The 24,359-nt window shown below is 49.6% G+C and overlaps 3 protein-coding genes across 6 annotated transcripts in view; 2 read left to right on the forward strand and 1 right to left on the reverse strand.

Annotated features, from left to right (window-relative positions):
• The window catches only part of RALGAPB (Ral GTPase activating protein non-catalytic subunit beta), a 64,717-nt gene extending 63,602 nt beyond the window's left edge, over positions 1-1,115 (reverse strand). For all 3 annotated transcript variants that reach the window (XM_049816209.1, XM_049816208.1, XM_049816210.1), the window contains exon 1: positions 1,003-1,115. The gene's annotated coding sequence lies outside the window, so the exon portion shown is untranslated. The remainder of the gene's footprint in view (positions 1-1,002) is intronic.
• The window catches only part of RBM39 (RNA binding motif protein 39), a 278,284-nt gene continuing 255,000 nt past the window's right edge, over positions 1,076-24,359 (forward strand). The window contains exon 1 of the mRNA XM_049816248.1: positions 1,076-1,085. The gene's annotated coding sequence lies outside the window, so the exon portion shown is untranslated. The remainder of the gene's footprint in view (positions 1,086-24,359) is intronic.
• NDRG3 (NDRG family member 3) overlaps positions 19,867-24,359 on the forward strand; it is a 60,409-nt gene continuing 55,916 nt past the window's right edge. For both annotated transcript variants that reach the window (XM_049816262.1, XM_049816263.1), the window contains exons 1-2: positions 19,867-19,958; positions 21,331-21,410. The gene's annotated coding sequence lies outside the window, so the exon portion shown is untranslated. The remainder of the gene's footprint in view (positions 19,959-21,330; positions 21,411-24,359) is intronic.

Consider the following 24,359-nt stretch of genomic DNA (forward strand, 5'->3'; position numbering starts at 1 on the left):
TTTGGCTATTACTCTGCTTTCAAGCTTCATTACTCAGACATCAGTACCACTTTGTTTCTCACTATCATTCTCATCTCTAAAACCAGGATTGAGAAAATTATCTTGCAGGCAGGTCATCTGAGAGTTTGAGTTTTCACATCCCTCACTTGTGCCAAAAACCACGTTATGCACTCCAGCACAAAACAGTGGCCCTGGCCCAGACTGAGAATAATTTTTATTCAGTGGTTTATTTTACATTCACACTTCTTCCTTAGTCCAGTTCCTTGTGCAACTCTACCAATTGCTCAACCAGGAAGGGATCTCCTGAAGCCGACAGTCCCCTGAACCCAGGCTTGATGGGCTTTTGCCGCTGCTCACCACTTTCCAAAAGAAATCTGATTCACTGCCCACAGGCCCTGAAGATCAAACCAGATGAAAAATAATCAAGGGAAAGGAGAACCACGGCAAAGCCCGGGAGGCCTGCAGCCCGGAACGGAAGGCACCACTGGATTATCTGCAAGACAGTCGGCAGAGAAACAGCGACAAAAAGTTTTCCCTCCCTCACGACCGCACTCCTGCTCGCGGGAGCCGGCATTCGGCGGGCGGGAGCTCACCGGCCGCGGGTGACACCTCACGCTCGCGTCGGGGACCCGAAATGCGGCTCAGAAGTGGTCCCTGCGGCCGGGGACAGGGCACAGGCCACGAAGGACCCCGGGGCCGCCGCCCGGTGCGAGGCGGGGCCCCGAGGCCCGCTCTCGCCCGCCCTGCGGTGGCTCCGCGGTTCCAGCCGGGCCCCCAGCAGCTACACAAGGCGACCACGGAAACCCTCGGCGGCAAGTGTACCCCCCCACGCCCGCTCCAGCCCAGCCCCGCGGTGCCCGCAGGCCCGGCTCCGCGACGGGCAGCGCAGAGGTCAGCACGGCGGAGGCTCCCGGGCGGCGTCCCGCCACCACAGGCCCCGCCGGCGGCAGGAACGGGCTGGGCGCGGGCAGCGCCGCCGCGGGAGGGCCTGGGCCGCCTTACCTGCGCCGAAGGGCCCGGCGGGCATGTCGGGGCAGGGCCGGCCGCTCCGCCCTCAGGCCGCCGGCTCCATGGTGCCCGCGGCGGCCGAGGCGACACAGGGGAGACGCCACTCCGCACTGCCCCGCTCCGCTCGGCTCGGCCCCACTCCGCTCCGCCGCGGCCGCTTCCGGCAGCGCCACAAAGCGCACGGCGGGCAGCTGGGCACCGCGGCGCAGCTGCGCATGCGCGTAGCCACGCTACAGCATAGCTCACCACCCAGCTGCGCGGCCCCTCTGTCGGGGGCGCCGAATAAGTCGCGGGGGAAGGCTGCGCGCGTGCGCGGTCGCCCGCGGCCGACGCCATGCTCTCCTGTTTAAAGGGGCCGCGCGCGCCTCGCCTGCCCCGTCCACTCCCGCCCGCGAAGCTGCAGCCCCCGGCTCCGTGGGCCGGCCCGCGGCTCCTCGCTGCCCTCAGCTCTGGGGAGGCCTTCGTTTTCTCCCAGCTCTTCTCCGAGTGCTGCCGCCCCTGAACTAAGGGCAGGCCCCGCGAGGGCTCACCGTGACTCCACGTAGGGCCGGGGGTAGCAGCCTCGGCATGGCAGCAGGGCCCGTCTGCCCCTGGGCCTCCCCCTCTCCCCCGGGGCGTTAGGAGCTGCTGCTGTCCGTAGGGGATAGAGCCGGGCCTCATCCAGCTGAGGCCTCGCGGGCGCTGTACCCCTCCTGGCAGTGGGCGCCTCTTCCGACCGCTGAGGGGGCCGAGTGGTCTCTGGGGTGCAATGGCGTCCGGGCTGGCCATCACCCTCTCCTCAGGCGCCGCTGCCGGCTGACACTCCCAGCAGCTGCAGCCGGGGCCAGCCGTAGCTGGGGGAGGTAACGCCGAGCAGCGCCAGCTCCGTCCCCCCTTGCCGCGGGCCGCGTCTCTCCCTGCCAGCTGGCTTTATTCCGTCCTGCTCTCGTTTGCTGCTGCCCCAGTCTCTTAGTACTGATGGAGGTTCTCTGCAGGCTCTGAAAGTTCTGAGCCACGGTGTTGGGAGTTACCTCTACCCAAAACATAGCCGGGGAAAAGGCAGCGTGGGGCACGCTGGAGGTAGCAGTGCCCACGCCCTACAGCCAGGCATCGGTTTGTGTGAGATGGCAACTGAGACCACTGAGGGAGGGTGCGAGGGTCATCCAAGCCCCTACAACGGGCCAGAGGGCAGCAGCGTGGCTGTTTCAGCATCACCACTTGCAAGCAGTTGGTGAACAGCACAGTGCAGCTAGCTGTATACCGCCATGGAGGGCACATCATTTTTACCTCGTGTGCAATATTCTCTGGTCTCTGCAAAATGCTTCGGCAGGTGCACTACTGAGGAGGTCAGCCCACTCTTACAGATCCCTCATTGGCTGCTTCGCAGGGGCCGGGGCTCCTTCTTTAGCATTCACCTGCACTGTTCCTTGTTCAGTGCAGCAGGAAAATGTTAGCCCGAGCAAACAGCAGCCTGCAAACATATTTTTAACACCTTCTATTGCCATCCATTGAAGGAACACCATGTATCACAAGGCAAACTGTACCCCCACCCTGCAGCAAGACCTCTGTCCTTCCACGCACCCTGTGCGTAGGAGGCTGCTGATAGCAAGGGGCAAGAGTTTTGCAGTAAAGATTTGCTCAGTGCCTTCATGGTAAATCTGTTCTTCCCCTGAGGGGTGAGGGAGGCCCTTGCAGGACACAACACTTCATAGTACCATGAATCTCTGGTGCATAATAAAAAAACGAAGTGCTCTGGAGAGGTGTTAGTGAGGCTGCTGGGGTGGTATGTGCAGCAAGGACTGAGAAGGCTGAGTGGAAAGGGAGTTCGGTGCACAAGCAGAGGCTCAGAGAGCCAACAACCACATGTGCAGAGACATGATGCAACTAAAACCATGCAGAGCTGGCTCACGGATCCCCCGTCCCCCCAAACCACAGTCTGCTTGCTGAGCCCATCTTCCTCTCAGCCCCTTGCCTACTATATCAGAGGTGCAAACACTCCTTCCAGTCTCCTACATTAAGCCTGACAGCGGCAGAGGAAGGGAACTTGACGTTTATCTGCAGCAGCCCATGACAAGCCACCTTCCTGCTCTTTTCCTTTGCACTCTCTACATGTGTTTTTCAAAACCACTGAGAATGGCCTCAGGGCTGCCTGCTGCTGCCTGTGCGCTGCGGCCCCAGCTCAGTGCAGTTTGCCCTGCTTGGATTCTCAGTGTCTTAGCACAGGGTTCATGCACCTTACCATTGTCACATTACCTGTATTTACGCATAAAAAAGTTAAGATTGCTGTCTCTCTTCCTTCCCTGTCCACGCAGGGTTCCCTCCTCAAACCCAAACCACAGCAGGACTGCTCCTGGAGCACGCTGGAAGATCCCCATCTCCAGCACCCACATTGATCCTGATGGGAGACTGCTGGGCACTGAGGGGCTAGTGACCCACGCAAGTGCTGACCCGAGGGGCGTGGGCCTGGGTGTGCGCACCGCAGGGGAAGCTCCATCTGTCAGACCTGCGCTGGGGTGCACGCACCTCCTGGCCGCAGGATGGGCTTCGCCAGCTAATTGCATCAAAGCCTATAGGCAGCTCCCACTTGGCATCTGGCAATGACACCACTGGCCTGTCCTTGTCTTTATCTTGAAGTGAAGCAGCGTGTTTTCATTTCATTAAACAGCCTTTTGCTCAATTGCAGAAATGAGGAATGGAGTTGTTTGGGGAAAACCCTATAAAGCCCTAAAGACCATGATGCCAGTGAACTTCTCCCCTGCACCCTGTGCCATGCCCTAGCTGGAGGTCCATGAGATCCCAACATCCAAAGGGATGTAAGATTATACCTTTTATTCTTTCTCCTGTTATCTCTAGGTCTTTTAATTTAAAGGTATTTTTAATCAATACCTTACAGAGTCCAAGTACCTTTCTTGCTGGCATCCCTAACAAGCAGCAGCTACTGCACTTTATATTCAGTGTTGGTGGCAGGATCCTGGCCAGGAATGCCTTTCTGGAAAAAGGGCAGTGGGGAAAAGAGTGCTGGTGTACCCAGCTGGCCCCACAGGCAGCCACGGGCAGCTGTCCTATGGTTTTTGGCCTGGCTGACCCCCCCAGAGAGCTGGGAGAAGGAGTTATCCGTGTCTCCTACTCCTACTGAGATATTCCCTTGCCTCCGAAAAGAAGGGGCAGGGAAAGGAAAGGTTCAGCCGGAATCGCATTGTGTGCAGTGGTTACGGGTGTGCTTGCAGCAGACATGGCAGTGTTTCCATCTCACACGAAGGCAAGTGCAGGTGCAGCAGTGCAGGGGGCCCCCAGGGAAGCGGGCAGCAGGGCCGGGGAGGGGTGCATGGAGTCTCCTGCGAGCGGAGCTGTTGAGGCCCTAGCCACTTGCCATGGGTGTGGTCGATAGGATGAGCACCTCTGGGACTTGGGTGCTGAGGAGCGGGCAGAGGTTTTGGAGCATGAGTAGGGCAGCAGCATTGCTGCCCAGCTGTCAGTGATTAACAAAACAAAGGGGTCCCGGGGGGCAGCCCAGCACACCCCTGTTTTCAGAAAAAAATGATTTGCAAAATTTGGCAGGGGTGATGGGAGAAAGGCAACTGCATGCCTGGGACCTTGGGGCCGGCAGCGTCCATTCAAACCCTCAACAACTTGCTCGGGACCCACCTCCCCAAACCTGCCACTTGCCCAGTGGCTGCGGGGAACCTGTCCCTCGCCCTGGGATCAGGGCAACAAAGTAGTGCTTTGGAAAAATACAGGTGAGGCTTGCCAGGACATAGGGGAACTTGCCACACAGCAAGGTGGATATCCATGCAGCTTGGTAAACCCCCTCAGGGAACCTTTCCCCCATGGCGTGAAAAAACAGGTATTAGCAGCTGCCCTATTTGCTCTGAGGGCACCTCTAGCCCAGCAGCATGGCAGCTGCCTGGCTGAGGGGAAGGGAAGAAGCCACAGGTCATTGCAGGTGCAAAAGCAGCAGAGGATGGTGACTCAGGAGGAGGAGACATTGCCTGCATTAGTGCAGGCAGGGACGCACAGGCAGCGGGTGGATGGCAAACCAATTCCTGAGTTGCAGGACTCATATAAATAAGCAAATGGGAAGGGGCAAAGGAGGGGTGCTAGGGCACAGGTCCTGCCTCCTCTGACCGGTGTGTCTGTGTGTCCCCCACCCCACTGGAAGCAAGAATAGGGGACAGGCAGCCCTGGGCCTGGGAGCCATCACCCCTCTGCTCTACCTGTAACCACCGGGGCTGGCAGAATGAGTGCTGGGTATGGATCTTATAGATGCCAGGGCCGAGTTAACTGTAATTGACAGAAATCCATGTTGTTACCCCAAGAATCAACTGATGAATATTAACACACTGGGGAGCCAGGGGAGGGGGGGACCATCTCAAGAAACTTTTCAAACCTTTGCAACTAGAAAATTCCACTGTTTACCGATCAAGCGTGAATTACCAGATTCCTGAAGATATCACAGCTGGTGATTTCTTAGTAGCACAGACTTTTAGTATTGCTGGGGTAAAATGTCCCTTTGGGATCTGATCAGTCTGGGCCCAGGAGCTCATCGCATGGAGATTCACCCCCTGCAAAGCCTGCAGCCTCAGAGCAGCACACTCAATTCCTCATAGCCCTGTCTGTGTCCTGGTGTGGGACTGTGTCGCAAATCCCAATTTAGGATCCTGCTGACTACACCAATTTGTCATGGATGAGTGATTTAGATCATGTAATGAATCATCATCAAAGGTATTGGCAAAAGTGATTTTAATATGATGTCGTAAAAGTGTGACTTAACAAGGTTTGATGGCAAGGTTCACTCTATTACTTACTACATGAAAGAAACATACAAAGGAAAATTGAGTTAGAATCAAGCTAGAATGATTTACACAGAGATCAGAGATGGAAAAGAGTAAGGGAGACCCTCCCATTGAGTCACAAGGTTCAGGGTGGATCCCCCTGCTTTCTAAACTCCTGATGGAGCTTAGGTGTGGCTAGGTCTAATCTTAGGCTCAGACTTGGTCAATGGTTTATGTCTAATGGAATTAATACAAAGGATAAGGAAAACCTCCCGTTGAGTCACAAGGTTCCCCTTGCTTTCTCAACATCTTCTCAGAGAGGACTCTAGGTGCGGCTGGATCCAGACTTAGTCCCAGTCTTGGACAGTGGTTTATGTCTAATGGAATTAGTTAAATGGATTTCATTAGTATTAATTCAGCATGCTATCAATCACTTACCAAGGATCTGTTGCAAATAAGGAGTGTCTCCGCGCTGGGTAAGGAAGGATCTCTTAGTCTCAGGCATGGAATCTCAAACCTTGAGAGGTGTCCCTGCTCAATGGGAGAGTTGCCTGGCATGCAGTCCAGTTGCAATTCAGGGAGAACTTAAATTGGGCTCAGGCAACAATCTGTCATTGGTAAAAGGTCTCGCTGCCTCAAGGAGCAACCCTGAGAGGTGTTCCAGCTCAAGGGGAGATCACCACCATGCAGCCACACTGCCTAGCAGGGAGAGTTCAAAGAAGGCTCACTTAGGCTGTCATATTTATGGGATAAAGTGGTTGGTTCATAGCCAAATTGCATACAGTGGGAAAGGTATGCACAAGACTCTTTATACCCACAACTTTCTTTGTTCTTTGATAAATGGGTCTTGGAAAAACCACCCACTATTCATCTGTTAATCGCTTGATCGGTGATCCAAGCTCGTATGTACCAATACTCGCTGTGTCACTCTGTTCCTTCATGGGTTTCCTAGGGGATTTCTTGGCCCGGCTACGGCTCAGGCCTTTACCTCCTTTGGAGTCTGTACCAAACTACTGCAAGTTTGGTTAGGCGGGGTTGAGTGCATCCATCACAGACTGTCAGCCAGCGGGTATGAGCACCACCCAGGGCTGTGGCTGCTCTGGTAGTGTCACCCTGCCGGGGCCAGCACCCAGGTTGGTGCCACCAATTTGATAAATGCCTCCTTCAGCATCCCTAGTGCCGGGCAGTCACAAACTGTGGTGGGATGACCTCACAGATGGGGAGAAAATAGAAGGAAAGAGAGAACACTCGTGGATTGAGGTGAAGGCGGTTTAATAGGTGAAGCAAAAGCTGTGCATGCAAGCAAAGCAAAGAAGGGATTTTTTTCACTACTTCCCATCAGCCAGGGGATGTCTGGCCACTTCCTGGACAGCAGGGACCAGCATGCGTAACGAGTCCTGGGGAAGACGAACACCATAACCACACATGTCCCCTTGTACCCTGATGGCATTAGGGTGTGCTCTGCACTTGTGTACCCCATAGCCCTATACGCCATGGATCCAATGTGCTGGGCCATTGAATCCACACAGTGCAGTAAATCTGGTCATTCCTTTCACCCACTGAGCCAGAGTCAGGTACCCTCTATTCTGGTTGTTGTATTCACTGTTGGACTCCTGTGGTTTCAGACCAGAAATCCCTTCACCAAGATCTGGAGGAGAAGTGGTCTCAGCCCTTCTTCTGCATCCGTATCAATGATGTCATCAATGTACTGCAGAGGCTCAGGGGCGTCACCCTGTTCCAGTGCAGTCTGGAGAAGTCCATGACAAACGGTAGGACTGTGCTTCCAGCCCTGGGAGTCAGTTCCAGGTGTATTGGACAGCCCTTCACAGGAAAACAAACTGTGGCCTGCACTCTGCTGCCACAGGGACTGAGAAAAATGCATCGGCAACATCAGTTGTAGCATACCACTTGGCTGGCTTGGACTCCAGTTCATACTGGAGCTCTAGCATGTCTGGTACAGCAACACTCGGTAGTGGCGTGACTTTGTTCAGGTCACAATAGTCCACTGCTAGCCACCACATTCAGTCAGACTTTCACACAAGCCATATGGGACTATTAAAGGGAGCGAGTCTTGCTTATCACTCCTTAGCTCTCCAATTGATGAATGAGCTCATGGATAGGAACCAGGGAGTCTCAGCTGGTGCAATATTGCCACCAGTCCACCATCATGGTAGCAATTGGCACCTGCTGTTCTTCAACCCGCAACAACCCACAATGGAGGCATCCTCCAAGAGGCCAGGCAAGGTAGACGGCTGTCAAATTTTCTCTGCATCCATGGCAGCTACACCAAAGGCCCACCAGTACCCTTTTGGGTCCTTGAAGTACCCTCCCCTGAGGTAGTCTGTGCTGAGGGTACATGGGGCCTCCAGGCCAGTCACCAGAGTTTGCTTTTGCCACTTGTCCCCTGTTAAGTTCTCTTCAGCCTCCAATACAGACAACTGTTGGGCTCCCCCCGCCATTTCCTTCAGCTTTTATTGCTGAGCATGACATCATATACTAGGGAATATCCCTTTGGTCAGTTTGGGTCAGCTGTCCCAGATGTGTCCTCTCCCAACTGCCTGCCCATCCCCAGTCTCCCAGCTGTTGGCAGGGAAAACCCATGCCTGCAGAAACTGTGGCACAATAGGCCAGGAGCATTGACTTCATCTTGGAAGAACAAGCAGAGACCCCTCACCATGTCCCTCAACATATGTAGTACGTCAAATAATTTATTATTTGTTTTATCTCATGCAGAACCGCTGTGTGGAGCCTCACCCAGGTTTCACAGACAGCTTTCACTCGCTGTGTGCTGTGTACCAGCAAATGCAAAGTGCTGGATGCCCCTGCACTCCAGCAACTCCAAAGCTCCTCCTTGGCTGCTGGACCACAGAGGACTGCTTGGTGGAGTTTGCACCATCATCAAGTCGTGGGGCACGCGACTAGGAATGGAGCTCGATGGCTCACAAGGGTGCAGGGCAATAATCTCAGGCTGCACCAAGTAGGAAAGGGGGTAATCGGTGATTGGACTGTGCATAGAAAAAACTTTGATTTTGGATGATAACCAAGCACAAGTATGTATTAGGCACAGCTGAACTTCCGAAACAATAGCTCTAAATTTCTTTTTGTGGACCACACATTCTATAACACACCCACCAGGTACATTGGAATCTAGTCCATGTTAACTCTTTCCTTTCCCAGGTGAGGGCAAAAATATACTGAGATCCCAGATGCACCGGAATATGACAAAAGTTGCACACAAATCAATTGCTATAAAACACTTTGCATTAGACGGCATCATGGTTATAATTGTTGAAGGATCAGGAACTACTGGATGTGGTACAGTTACCAATTTATTCATTGTTCATAAGTCTTGAACAAATTTATAAACTGGTTTTCCATCCAGGCCTAGTTTAGGTTTTATAACTGGCAAGAGAGGAGTATGACAGGGATACTGACAAGGAATTAAAGTCCCTTTTTGCAGAGAATCTTCAATTATTGGTCTTATACCTTCCTTTGCTTCATGAGATAATGGGTATTGTTTTAAGGAGGGAGGTTTGCCTCTCTTCATTGCTATCTGTAGTGAATCAGCTGACTTTAATAACCCAGCTTGAGGTCCATCTTCTCCTTCGGGCACACTGCTCATGTCCCTTCTCACAATTGCCATCTGGCCATCTGGGGTCAGCAGTTAACCCTTCTATCACAGGTACCTCAACAGCTTTATACAATAAGGTCACAATTATCACCAGCTGGGATGGTTGACTTTGTGTTGTTCCTATAGACTACACTGTTTTTTGTAGTACATCTGCAGTTCATGAGTGTCATGATAATGTTAGTGTGAGAGTGGTTGGTAATTGTGCATATCGCACCTGACACATCCTATGTCATGCAGTCTTTACATGGAGCCCCTAACATGGACCCTCCTTGGACTAGGAACAGGTGGTTTCCTTAATAGCACTCTGTGGTCCACAAGAAATTTAAAAGATAACATACAATCATTGATAGAAACTGAACAGCAATGTGATGTAGAAGAGCAAGGTTCTGTTGTTGATGTAGATGTCTACAACGTGATGTTGTAGAAGTACAAGTGTTACACCAGAGTCAACACCTCTTCCTCGCCACAAGGCAAGTAGCTGGTGCTGCTGCTGCCCAATGGTGGGACAATTTTTGTGGGTTTAGCTCCAACACCCATTCTGTTGTACACCTGTTCTCGCACCCAACAATTTTTTCACTTGTTGCTACTCTTGTATTGCTAATTGTAGTAATGACTTTGTATATAAGGATCTTTCTAGTAGCCAAAAAGCATACTGATGTGAACTGCAAATAATAGTATCCTTAGGAAAGGTCAGCCAAATATGGATCAAGGGGTGAAGTGATCCTAACCAGAAGACCACTGTACATCAAGGAGTCAGTGATCCACATAATGGCTGACCTGTGTAGGAGCAGACCTGCACCAGGCTGCATGCACCTCCTGGCCGCAGGATGGGCTTTGCCAGCTAATTGCACCAGAGAAGCCTGTAGGCATCTCCCGCTCGGCACCTGGCAATGACACCACTGGCCTGTCCTTGTCTTTATCTTGAAGTGAAGCAGCGTGTTTTCATTAAACAGCCTTTTGCTCAACTGCAGAAATGAGGAATGGAGTTGTTTACTTTGGGGAAAACCCTATAAAACCCCAAAGATCACAATGGCAGGGGCATCAGGCTGTCTCTGCTAGCCTCTTTTTCCTTCTCATGTTCCCTCCAGTAAAAGTATTTTAATTGATTCCTCACAGAGCCAGACCACCCTTCTTCCAGGGGCCGTTCCAAGCACCTGCACCAGGAAAGTGAGCAGAAGCCCGGGGCGAGTGGTAGATGATGACGGCCATGCAGGCTGCAGGGTGCCGGGCTCCATCATGGCAGCTACATCTGCTATAGGGAGAGATATTTCTATATACAAACCTATCTCTACATATGCAAATCTGTACAAATATGTAGAAATATATTATACAGATACACTTTTACTTTTTTTTTATTTGCAGAACCTAAATATATATAAAAGCGTATCCATGAAAAGGTTGTTTAATAAGATGTGAACTTAATAATTAAAGTTTAACTGCAAATAAAATGAAACAAGAAGAAAAGGCAAGCTCAGGGACCATGGTTTGCAGGTCTGCTAGGCAGCCCTGACCCCATGGGGTGCAAACAACCCATACATGGCCTCGGGGCCAGGCCTGTGGGATGCCCAAGAGGCACCCACCCAATGCCAGCCATGCAAAGGAGAGACCAAGCCTGTGTCCAGCCAGGAGACTCCCACGCATGGCTCCAAGCCAGCTGGGTGACCAGCCGCTGTTACTGGGGCACCCTTTGGTGTTTGTGCTGTGCAAAATACAGGCATGTCACCACAGAAATGGAAAGCCAGAAATAAACACCAAATTCCCAGAAGCGTGTGTGGGGACAATAACCCCAAAGGGATTCTGGGAAAAGACCACATGTGCTCAGAGAAAAGAGGGCTGGGCGAGGGGATTAGAAACGGAAAACTGGGGTCGGTATCAGTTGGGGGTTCCCTTTGCCCACAGCTGTCAGCTGAGCTTAAAACCACTTGTAATCACTGTTTTGCAGTACCAGCTTGTGCTAGCTGTGTCCCCTTATTCTTTGGCCAATGAGGATTTTATGGCATGCTTTCAAAACACAAGCCTGGCTGACCAGGTAGAAGATAGCAGCGCTCAGCAAACAGTCTTCATCCATGTTTGGAACCACAGCTCTCAAAGGACAACATCAGAGAAAGTCCACTGGTATTCAAAGAACAAAAAGAAAAGGCTTGTTTTACATTTAAGGCCTTTTTGCATGCTAGAGAATGTCATCTGTCCACCAATTGGGCTATTAACTCCAAGAACTCCTATTGTGGTTTACATTGCATGCAGCACTAACTGGGACAAGATATTACTTAAACTCAACAGAGAATGGGGAAGTAAAAATGCAGTTTTCAACTCCTTCTCTGAAAAGGTCCTTTCAAAATTCGTGGCTTGTTTTCAAATCTTATCTGAGACGGTTTGGTCTGGAGTCACTGTTTTCACCCATCCAGTGACTCGGTACTGAGAGCTGCAGGCCGAGGACCATCACCACTTGCACTCCATCTCAGCTCCCTTGTGCTTCTCCCCAGCTGCACAGCCAGGGCACTCCAGGGTGCTACCACCCATCACCCTTGTGAAGCAGGCAGTGAGCACAGCTGCCAGGGAGCAGCAGCCCAGCCAGGAAAAGGGGATGGGGCTCAGTCCCGGCCTCGCTGCTCCTCAGCCAGGCACTCTGCTCTATCTCCTGGCACCCAGATGGACCCATGCCCTCACTTGTTGGGGACGTCCAACCTCTCTGCTTCACCAGTGAAGAATTTTGCCCTCTGTAAAACAATCATGACTCATCACTATTTTAGCATGTTTTTTCCATATTTCTATCAATTACAGTTTTTGGTATAGTTTCCATACATTTGCCTGATAGAGACACTAAACTCAATGGTCTGCAGTGCCCCAACTCCCTTTCAAAAAGTGGAATCGTTTTTGCCAGGTCCCATTCCTCATACCAAGGGCATTTTGTTTTATGGTTACGTAAGCACGTAGGTGACTAATTTCTTGTTTAGTCTACAACACAGGAGCAAGCATGATCAAGTACTAGCAATTTCTTCTTATGAGCAATTTGTCTTAAGATTTCTTCTACTTACTTCAGCATTGCAAAGGCCTCACTCAGCTAGCTTCTTGAAAACCATTAAAATTTTCTCTCAGTGTGAACCTCTGTGCATTTGGATAGTGGACAGAGATAGGGGTCACCTTGACCTTGGGCCTCTTGGAGAAGTTTATCATCACACTTGAGTCCAGCTGTTCCTCCCAGGGTCTGCCTCTCCCCCTGCCCACTCCTGGCACCCAGCTGGGCAGAAAACCTGGGACCATCATCCCACCCTGCATGCCCAGAAAGCAACCTCTGCCCACAATTGTCTGCTTCAGAGTCAGCTCCGAACCCTGTGAGGAACAGGACTGCTTCTGCCCAGCTTGATTAGGCACTAGATTTGTCACTGTCATGGTTTAACCCCAGCTGGCAATTAAGCACCACGCAGCTGCTCACCCACTTCCCTCCACAGTGGGATGGGGGAGAGAATTGGGGAAAAAAAGTAAAACTCATGGGTTGAGATAAAGACAGTTTAATAGGACAGGAAAGGAAGGGAAAATATTAATAATAGAATATGCAAAACAAGTGATGCACAATACAATTGCTCACCACCCACTGACTGATGCCCAGCCAATCACTGAGCCACAGTGCCCCCCCAGGCCAACTCTCCCCAGTTTATATACTGAGCATGATGTCACATGGTATAGAATATCCCTTTGGCTGTCTGGGTCGGCTGTCCTGGCTGTGTTCCCTCCCAACTTCTTATGCACCCCCAGCCTCAGCTGCCAGGGCAGTATGAGAAGCTGAGAAGTCCTTGACTTAATATAAACACTACCTAGCAACAACTAAAACATTAGTGTGTTATCAACATTATTCTTATCCTAAATCCAAAACACAGCACTGCACCAGCTACTAGGAAGAAAATTAACTTTGTTCCAGCCAAAACCAGGACAAGGAAGTGTTGTGCTGTGACCGAGCAATACACTGATGTCTGAGCTTCAGGAAGTCAAATATAAGCTAGAGCTCTGTTTTATAAGCATTTCATCAGCTCCTCATTACACCACACCATGCATTTTCTTATAGGCTGTCTTCTGGCATTCATGTTTTAGTTTGCTAATTATTTTTATACACATTGAGCATATTTCCAATCCAAAGCTCCAGCCCAAACTACTCAGTCTCCAGGACCATGCATTCAGTTAATTCTATATCCATATTACATCAGTTCACTATATTTTATACATATAATGCATATAAGTAATATATCATTAATATATCTCATATGTAACATACCTATAATCATAACCATTCATTTAGGTACATATACATATATATGTATAGCTTTAATCTGGATATTTTGGCTACTTCCTCAGCCTGCTCTTCTGCACCAAGACAATACCCCAGATATCTTGTGAAGATTTTCTTCCATCCTTTATTGTAACCCTAGTGTTGCTGTCCCACTTAGAGCTTTTTCAGAATAAAAATGTGAAAAAAATACTTTCCATCAGTTACATTCTCACATTTCCCATTACTTCCACTGCACACCTCTAATACATAGCTTTATTTTCAGGCATGCTTAGCATTCATTGCTTTATTTTCGTTAATACTTACTGGGAAGTGAACACAGAGAAAGTAAATACTAAACATTTACTGAAGAAAAGGCATGGTTTTATAAAAGAAAAATGAATCTGATGCGGTCTCTTTTCTGGGCTGGAAGATAAGGAGCCACCCCTCTTTGCACACCAAGAGCCAGCACTGCCAGCTGCTGTGCCCAGTGCAGGGCACAGCTCGGGCAGAAACAGGAGTTTGTGCTGAAAATGAGCAGAACAGTCTTTCATGTTCAGTGGAGCTGCTGAGCAGGTACACAGTCCTTTCACGCCTGGTCTGTGCCCCTCAACCACAAACCACCTAGCCCACAGAAGACAGCCTTCTGCCTTGAGTAAACAGAGCAGCCAACCTCAGTGCTGCCCTTTTTTGCACAGTAAGCTGCGCTGCCCCACTTAAACTTCTCAGTAAATGGCCAATACAATGGACATGTAGTGATGATGTGGAAAGTGTTTTTCAATGTGCCAATGAAGTAAGAGGAAAGCTCCTTTCCACTTGTCCACTTTCAGGAAAGCCACAGAAAGACACAAGTGAATCATTGGCTGTGATACAAAGAAACGAGGTTTACGGACAGCAACTTTGCAACCCTGCCCTGAGAGCATTGGGTTACAGTGCTCTGTCTTACAGGGAAGAAGCAGCCTTTTGCAGTTCTTTTGAGCAGCCAGCTTGAGTCAAGGGCTCCTTTTGATGCCAGCACAACACAGTGAGCTTACCAGACTTGAGCAGTCCACTGCTTCGGAAACACATGCCTTTACATCAGGTCCTCTTGCACAACTTACCTTACAGTCTTGCCATTCTCCGTGTACCTCTGGCCTCACAGTGTAGCACAATTCTTCATTCCCCATCTGTGACTGAAGATGAGCAATCATGACTTCTGTAGCCTGGGAAGATGCTTGAAAAGTCCAGCCAGCAGGAGAGACCCATCCAGAGAGGCAGAGCTGTAGGCTGTTCCTGCAGGAGAGCAGGCTCCAGCTGCTGCTGCTGGGACAGCTCTGCCCTCTGGACCCAGACAGCTTTTATCTCTGCATAAAACTGGAAAGACATGGGAAATCACATGGGCCCAGTAGATTTGAATGAACCTGATTAGGTATGTGTATATATAGATGGCATATAATTATGTTTGTAGCCCACTGTTCCCCTGACTACTGTAACAGAAGACAGAGGTGCCTGCTAAGGGCCAGCTCCAGGCTCCTCACAGGCTGTTACCTGGTCCCTGCTGTCCCTTCCTGGTGTTTGGTGGAAAGAAGCCATCCATCACCCGGGACAGCCTTCAGCAATTCAAATGAGTTTCCTGTGGGAAAATTAATGGAATAAGCTCCCTTTACCTTGCACTTTAGCTGCATGTGCTACAAGCTTCCTTCTGTGCTGTCACAAAAGCTGACAGAGGGAGGAATGTTAGACTTTTAACTACTTGCAGAATCAGGCCACTCACAGCAGCCTTCTAGCTCAATTAGATGCTTTGATGGGGAGTCTGTTTCATCAAAGCTGGTATCTCTGGCACACACGCTCTCCTTAGAGAGGGTGGAATGCAAATATGCAGGGAAGAGGCTCTAACATCTCTGACTGCAATAAAAAACCAACAGTATTTGGGAAAATCTGACTTGGATTAGGCAGAAGAGAGGTTGGCAGAGATAGACTGAATTCTAGCCGTTATTTTCCAAATACAGCTTTCCTCTGAATGCAAACACTCCAAGCATTTAGCTGCACTAAATATGCACATTGTACAAGTGATGGATGAGGGCTAAGTTGGCTTAAGACAGTTTTATCAGTTTGTGTGAACAATTAATTTTTCTATAAAGCTTGAAAAATAATTAATTGGATTAAAAATACAATATCATTTCAAGACTTTCTTAGTATTTTGAACTATGGACCTGGATGTGTAGGGTAGTTGCTTCATTCCTGCTGATCTCCTAGATCAACTTGTGTAAGCTGTAGATTTTGGCAAGAAAGAACATTCAGCCAAAGCTTCGTGAAGGATTGAGGCTGACATGAGAAAGTTTGCAGTTATATCCTGCTTGTTTAGAAATAAACGACGACCCATGTTCTCCTGGTGTGAAGTCAGCTAGCCCATCCAGGGCTCATTTGAGAGCTGCATTAGCAGCCCCACCCCCCTTGGTGCCTTAGCCCAAAGCCACACTGTGCCAGGGCATAGAACACCTGTGCTGACATGTAACTGAATGACTGCAAAAGCATCCAGGAACCCCAACCCTGAATGCCTTTACAGCCAGAGAGCCCTCTGCTTTCCAGCCCTCACTTATGCTCACAACATGTTTATTACTACACTGGATCCTCAACACAACAGCATATGGTTCTGTAAGTCATTTCCAGCAGGAGTTCTTTTTATTAGTGTGTTCTCTGAGAAAAAAGCGGAAGTAACAATCTTTTCTGTGAGGATTGCAGAAAAAAAGAGACAGGTCAGTCAAAAACATGTGGGGAGGAAGTGGTGTTAGCCTAGTTAGGTCAAATGCTGCTGCCTTTTGCAGGGTCCTGGACTGCCATGCTGCAGTACATGCACAGATGAAATAACCCGTGTTGACAACAGCAAGCACAGCATGGGGACCAGCCGCACCAGAGAGCTTAAAAACAATTTCCTGGGCTGGAGGACTATTGCAATGATTGTACAGTCTTGTGGTGGGAAATTCCCCTCTTTCCACCTCTGTTCAACAGCCAATTTAGTTTACATAAGAACTAAAAATTTAAGCAGTGGTACTGACTGTTTCTGCATGTAGTGCCTGCACAGGTCCACACTTACCCCTCTTCCTTCCCCTCTTGTTCTTGGTAGTCCAGGCAAGAACAACAGTATCATGAAGAGCTAGAGTTATACTTGGGCCTGTGCACTAGGCATGTTATTCTTTAAATGCTTTTATATGAAAAAATATCTGTATGAAACAAAAGTAAATCAGAAAAAAAGAATTGCTCAATTAAGGTTGGTGGGCTATAACGTACATTGAAGGGATTCTGCCCAAGAGATAAACTACTTAACAGCCAAGGTCCAGCCAGGAGCTGAAGCAAGAGACACAGCTGGAGACAGGTACCCCCTGCAACCATAGCTCAGGCAGGGAGGGAGGGCACAGGGCTGAGCTGGAATGGGGCTCCTGGACCCATGGCTGGGGGGTCCCAGGGGAGGTTGGTCAGGGCCACTCAGGCCTCTGTTGGTACACTCAGGTCCATCACAGGGCCATCTTAGCCAACATGTTTAGGGGCTGGGTGGTGCCCAGTGATCGCTTACTGCACACTTCTCACATCTTAAGAGGGACCTGAAAGAAAATCACTGCCCTTGTAGGCAAGGTACAGCAGGTACAGCTGGTACTACCTACCTGAAGTGCTCCAAGACTTGTTGGAGGCTCCCAGGAGGGAGCTGCAAGAGGGGAATCTGGCAATGCTGTGTGTGAGGAGCAGGGAGTGGGTATCAGACCCATGCACAGTGCACAGGGTAATCCCATACACAGATTTTTAGGAGGTACTGCCAGGGCCCTCAGTATACTAATAAGCCTTAAAGGCCCTGACCAGCCTCATCTGGGCCTTTCACCCACATCCTACCCATGCACCCAGGAGTCCCGTTTAAGCTCAGACCTGGGCCTTTAGTCCCTGTCTGAGCTATAAGAGAACCATTCTCTAGCCTTGCCTCAGCTATGCCTGGCCCAAACTGATCCTGACCCACAGACTGACTTTCCAGCTTGATCTTGTACCTGCCTCATGCCCATGGACCTGCCCAGCAATCACTGGGCTGCATTTGATCCTGGTTATTCTCACCAGGCCTGACCCCAATTCTGCAGATTGGCTTGGACCTGCCTTATCACCATGAACTTGCCTGATGACCTGGACTCTCAGCTGAACCTGGATACTATCTTTAGGTACCTTCTGTGGTAAGTGCACACTCACCTTGAATCCTGTTTTTTTGTTGGCAGTTCCTTAAAAGAAGGGGAATGTGTCTGGGTTGAGCTAGGAAACTTATGGGAGAGATGGTAATCATACCACCTGAATTTCAATACATAGCTCTGGTGAAGCCAAGCAATGGTGCACTATAAATGAATGGGTGCGTTGGGAGAGTTGTACCAATCTTGGCTGGCAAAACAGACCGCTGCTTGCCTCCAGGCTTGAGTGAGTGTGTAATTCTGCCTAACTCTGTGGTTCTGAACTGAATCTGACTCCCAGGAAGCAGACTTGACTTAGCATTCAATACTGTGACCTACAATGAAGTAGATCATTGAGGTGGATCACGCAGATCTGCAGGGTTGTCTCGAAAGACCTGAGACTCGGGCAAGAGCTGGGTTCACTCCAGCACCAGGAGCCTGAGAGACAACCAACATACTCCACCTTGCTACCAACCCCTGGGAAGCATCATGTGCCTAACAAAACCAAAGAGCTGGACTTGTCTGCCTGCTTACAGGGGTGTTATTTACGTGAAATACCTCCCTGTGCATTCCCTGTATTGCCCTCACTGGGTTTTGGTGGCAGGAGATTAGGCTGCAAGTACTTGCAACTGTGTGAGTGGAAGCTTCCCCACTAAGGCAGCTTCTTCTGGTATCACCTCAAAGGTGGGGACTGCTGGCAAATGAGAAGGCCCTGGCCTGATATTCAGCTAGCTGGATAGGGTGGGAGAAACTACTGACAAATTACTAGAGATAACAGGTAAGTGGGAAAAGGTGATAAAGTAGCAGCTGGTGCTGAGGGAGGTGGCAGGATTTCACAGGTGGTTCATTCAGAGGAGTGGTGTGAGGGAGGGCTGAGACTCAGAGATAAGGGGAGTGGAGCACAAGGCACTTAGTGGTGCTGTGTAGGGCTGGGATGACCTCAGTGGAAGTGTGGTCCAGGGCTGGGAATGCACTCGGGAATGGTTTACCTACATACCATCTCAGCTCTGCCTACCCTCTGCCGTTGCTGTTCAGTAACAGCCTGGAATTACTTAAGAACTGAGGTAGAAGCAGTATGCAGCACCACTGGGTGGCACCAGAAACCAGAATATGGATTAAGTTTTGGCAATACCTCGTTTTTAAATGTTTGTGACAGGGCCCTACTAAAGGGAAGGTGAGATGTGCTGGGGATGCCACACTGACCTGGGAACCAAGTATTTCCACTTGGAGACGCTCCCGAAGAGGGGCAGGCAGGCAGCAGGCGGTAGAGGGCAGCACACGCACCCCTTCGGGGCACAGCTGGAAACGCCAGGGGTTGCATAGAGCTTGCTGTCCGTTGGGGATGGCTGCCTTCATGGACTCAGGCAGTGGGTACAGGGGGATAACCGTGACCGCGGGCAGGGCTCCCCCAACACTCACACTTGCACGTTGCCAGAATCTCCAGTGGGGGAAGGAACAAGCAGATTTGTTTGGCCTTCCAAGAAACTAGTCTTGCCTCTGGAGGCGAAAAAAACCCCACCAACCAACCTAACTAAAACCAACGCAAGAGGCGTTTCGGGTTTGGAGAGGCTCCACGGCTAGCTGCAGGCAGGCTCCCTTAGCTTGCAATTCGCCTGCCTCCGGCCTCGGTGACGCCGAGCCCCAGCTTCCCGGGGTGGGTCGCTGCCCCGACCTCGCTCACCACTGGGACGCACGGGCAAGCGTGTGCTTGGGGCTTCGGTAGCCCGGCAGCGCGCCCAGCCCGCCGGGGAGCCCTATGCTGCTCTGTGCCCTCCAGCGACCGCTGTGAGAGCCAGGAGGGGCCGAGGCGGGAAGAACTGGGCCCGGCCGGGTCGCACACCAGAGGCGTGGGGAGGCCGGCGCCGTTGAGGAGACGCCGCTGCGCCCGGGGGAGCGGCACCGCCTCCCGCCCGGGCGGGCCCCTGCAGCCCGGCAGAGGTGGCCGGGGCCCGGGCGGAGGGCGGTGCCGGAGGAACTATCCCCAAGATGACGCTCAGCACCAGCTCACCGCCCGGCCGCCATCTTGTTTGTAGTCCCGGGCACCCGCGCATGTGCAGCCTCCGCAGCGCAGCGCGCAGGCGCAGAGTGCCCCGCATGCCGCGGCGGCCGGAGGTGCTGAGGTACCTGCCGTCCAGGTGAGCTCCGGCAGCGGCTCCGGTACACCCCCAGGCCGGGCCCGCGCGTCCTCCGCTGCTATTGGGTGCCCACGCAGCGGCACCGAGGCGCTTGGCTGCCGCTCGGCAGCAGGTGCCGCACGGCGGCTCCGCGGGTGGGCCAGGGTCAGCGGCGGCCGCGCCCGGGGGCACCGTCTGTCCCGCCGAGCCCTGCGCTGCCGCCGCTCCCCGAGCCCGGGGCGCCGTCGGTGAATGGTTACGCCGCGCGGGTTACCTGAGCGGGGGCGGGGGGTGTTCTCCGGGCGGGTCCCGCTGAGGCGGCCGTAGCCCGCAGGGGCCCGGGCCGTCGCTGTCGCCGGCGTCACCCGGCGAGGGGCCGCCACTGAGGGAGGGCGGGCTGGGTTCGGCTCCTCTGCCGTTACGAGACGCCGGGGTAAAGTACCGCTCCCTCACGGAGCTGGGTTTAGGAGATAATCCCTCGTCATAAAGGGCTTCGCTGGGGACGAAGAGAAACGCCTCGAAACTGCCCCTGGTTTTATTGCAGAGATTATTTTTTTCATGTAACTAATGGACAGGAGTGCTCTGGGCTTCCTGCTTGCTCTCATATGTAGCTTTTCTTTCTGATATTCAGACCTCAAAATTCTCTGTTGTATTATTTATTTTGGACAACGAAAAGAGGGCGTTTTTCTTCAATTTAGTACAGTCTTGTCAGTATGTGAATGAGCAAGGAATAGCTTGTAAAAATTTTTTTGTTGACTTGCATCATCACTTCAGGTCAATGTCCATTTCTGGTTTTTTATATTTAGTGTAAGTCATAGGGAGTAGTTCAAAACATTGTAGCAAAGTCAGATGCTTCTGCTGTCTTAAAAATCATCATTATAAAGTCCGGCGCAGAAAATGCGGTGTTACAAAACAAATGACGCTGTGTAGTGCTGTCACTGGCTTCCCAGGAGGCGTTGGGAGTGCCGTCAGCTGGCTCAGTGGCCATGCCTTGCTTGGGGTGTTGCACTGCCAATTGAGAGCCTGGTGTCTGATCTGGTTTTTGATTCCTCTCAAGTCTGAGGAGTCTGGAACCGCTGCGTGATCAAGTCGCAATACAGTGCGGTCGCAACACGTTGAATCCCAGTCAAAGTTTGTAGCAGAACTGGGGTGACTCAGTCACATGCGTGTTTGCTCCGGCAAATAGGAAAGGTCTGGTACGTGTCGGGGGTTGCATCTGGGAAGCCCAGAGAGTTTTTTGTGCTTGAATACCGAGGTGATGAGAAGATGGGGATTACAAGTAAAGAAGAATCCACTTGTGCTTCCTGTGTCAGGCACACTCATGAGTCTCCCGTGTTCAGATAGGAGGACTTGGGGGCTCATTACTTTAGCTTCTGCCTTTCCTTTTCTGTAGAAACAAAGGGACAACAGTCTTCCAAATCCTGGAGCCTGTCAAACGGCGTTTAGCACCAGTCTATGGTGAAAAGTAAAAAGGTAATGTAAAGTCTCAGAGCTGAGTTTAAAATCAGTGTGGAGCTTTTCTAGCAAAATAACTTGGACTAGGGGAGCAGGACTTGCCAAATGTTTGTGTCTTACTGAATTGGGGATAGACTCCTGAAGAAGCAAGGCAGTCACTAGGATTCATTTGGATTATTAGCCATTGGATTGGAATTGTGGAGACAGCTCAGGACTGGCAATGACTGTTCCAATTTCATTTATTTGTTTGGGATTTTGAAACTTAGCTTGCACACGGCACGCAAATCACTGAAACTTGTCTTGAGGGCAGAAACTTAGTGTGGGCCATACTTGGGTGATATTGACATGTTTGCAAATGCTGGAATGTAGAATGTAGAAGCTGGAAATGTTATAAAATGAAAATTAAACAGCTGCTGGAAGCAACATTATTGGAGGCTATAATTACATTCCTAGCTACTCATTTTGTATCTAAGGTTAAAAACTAATTGACATTAACAAAACTGTTTAATTTGTGTTTTCCTGATCTCAGATCACCTTCAGAAATATTCTCCAGTGCTTCTGTTGGCAGCTCATATTTCACATTGGTCATACATGACAGGCTCTTTAGTGGTTTTCATTGGAAAGCGTAAGTGTAATGGTACATTTAGATTTCAGAGGCTTTATTACATACAACATATATTTTGGTTCCTTAAAGATATAGTAGGAAATCTTCTTAAAGATGCTTCTAGGACAGTTTTCTTAAACATTCCTCTGTTGCATGCTCAAGGCAAACGTTATAGCTAAGTAGTAATATATAGGTATGGTATTTTTAGTAAGAAGCTCAAAAAATTATGGTCATAATATAGTCTAAGCACAAAAATAAAAAAAAAAATATAGGAGAAAGCAAAACACCTTTTAATTTTTTGGGAGGTTCAGTTTTCCTGTGTAACAGAATAGGGATTTTAATTTTTAATTATTTACCTGTCATTCTCGCAAATAATAGCTCAGCTGGATTGCTACCACTGTTGCTTCCTGGAAAAAAGTAAAGCCAAACACTCAGTGAGTTCTATTTCTGTAGGCAGTGCTGACACCATAACCCTCCGTTATCAGGGTTTATCTTGTGCTCATCATCTGTCATCTGTATCTTGGCTAAAAGTAAATATGCCTCTGCTGCTTATGACTCTTAAGCCTCATGTTGGACAGTTGTGCAGTACTGGCTAAGACTATTTGTGTCCGTAATTATTACAGTCTGGTTTAATCTGCCATAGTTCAAGGAGAAGAGAGGACTGTTTTGCTACTGTTTCTCTGTGTATTGTTGAAGAAAATGTTCCTGGTATGTGTCTTGATGCATCTCAGTGGTCTTATTTTCATATGAATGTGGTTTTGGAGGAATAAGAAAATTCTGTATTGCTTTACCCTGGGAATTCTCAATGTTCTGGCCAGATCAGGTCAATTATTAAGCAAAGCAGTTGTGATTTGGTCCTGACATGGGAAGGACTGGGTGACTGTGCTTTCTACTGTGCAAATCAGAGTTGATGAGAGATTTTAATCATCTCACTTGGTCTTCAGTTCTATTCTTGTAAATTCTGAATTGTAAATGGGACTTGCTGGATTTTTAATAATATATTCTTATTGATCATTCACCTTTTTCTGTCTGGTCATATCCCCTTGGCTTTTGTGACTGAGGTAGCACCATTTAATGTAGTAATCAGATTGATGCTGTGGGAAGCATAGGGAGGAATAGCTTTGTTTTCATTTGGCTGTCGTCCTTAGCAGACTTGGATGCATTTCTGAATTTACAACGGGTTTTAGTTCCCCAAAGGGGTGTTCCTTGCTTTACGTAGTATAAATACAGTAGAGGTTATAAAGGCAATATTTAATTTTAATGTAACCTTTGCTATTCAGTCGTATGTAAACCAGACTCTCTTTGTAATTACCAGATGGATTAAAAATGTGAAACTGGCCCCCTGTTTTTTTTTTTTTTCCTCCCACAAGATCTGGAATTGTGGCTTTTCCCTGCCTGTTCGAATAGAGGATATAGGCAACCTACTGCTTTCCTTTTCATCTGTATTTTGGTGATGAAGCTGCGTGTTACATCTTAAACTGATTTAATGACTGGTTGGCACGCAAAAGGGTTGGTCCTATTCTTGCTCTGTCTCATACCAACTCCAGCATTTACTGGATGTTTTTCTGAACCAGTTCAGTTTGTTAAATAGCAGGGCACTAATCCAGCCCCCCTGTGTCCCCATCTCCCCAGAACATCAGCTTTTGCCAGGTAAGCAAGTTGAGTGAGTTCAAAGAAGGGCTAAGGAGTACCAGAGATGTAATTGATTTTTGTAGGGTAAGAACAGCCATAGAATCAGGTGGAACCATCTTGTTTGCTGTCCTGTCCTGACAACGACCAAAGAGAAGAGCATAAGGTCAGGGCAAATTATATAAACCTTTGTCTGATAGCCCTCTTGTCTCTCATCAGCTGCAGGATGTCAAGAGGTAGATGTTGTTTGCTTTTATTTTGTTAATGTATTTTTCTTTTGGGGACTTGCCCGTGTCTCCAGTCCATTTAAATGTATAGCACTGACACATCCCAGGACAGACCTTCCAGAGCACAAAATAGTGTTGTAGGTGCTAACTACCTCTGCTTGTTTTCTTTTGAACTTGACAGATGTAATCTTCATTTCCTATCTCTTAGCTTTTGTATTGTTTGGAACAGTGAACAACTGATCTCTGTTTACCTTCTCCATGCAACTGATGATTTTATAGGCTTCTGTCGTATGTCACTGCAGTAATCTCTGTTTCCATGCAGAATAACTCTAGCTTAATTGATTATTTCTCATTATTCATCTTTTCAAACCTTGTTTCCTCTTTAAAAATATTTTCCTCTTCCATTATGTCATCTTGAAATGAAGGAACAGGCACTGCATCCAGGATTTAAGCTGCAGACATTCTGTAGCTTTATATGGCGGTTTAATTACCAATCATTTCCTAACA

This window comes from Accipiter gentilis, chromosome 14, assembly GCF_929443795.1.
Source record: "Accipiter gentilis chromosome 14, bAccGen1.1, whole genome shotgun sequence".
In the NCBI taxonomy this organism is placed as follows: domain Eukaryota; kingdom Metazoa; phylum Chordata; class Aves; order Accipitriformes; family Accipitridae; genus Astur; species Astur gentilis.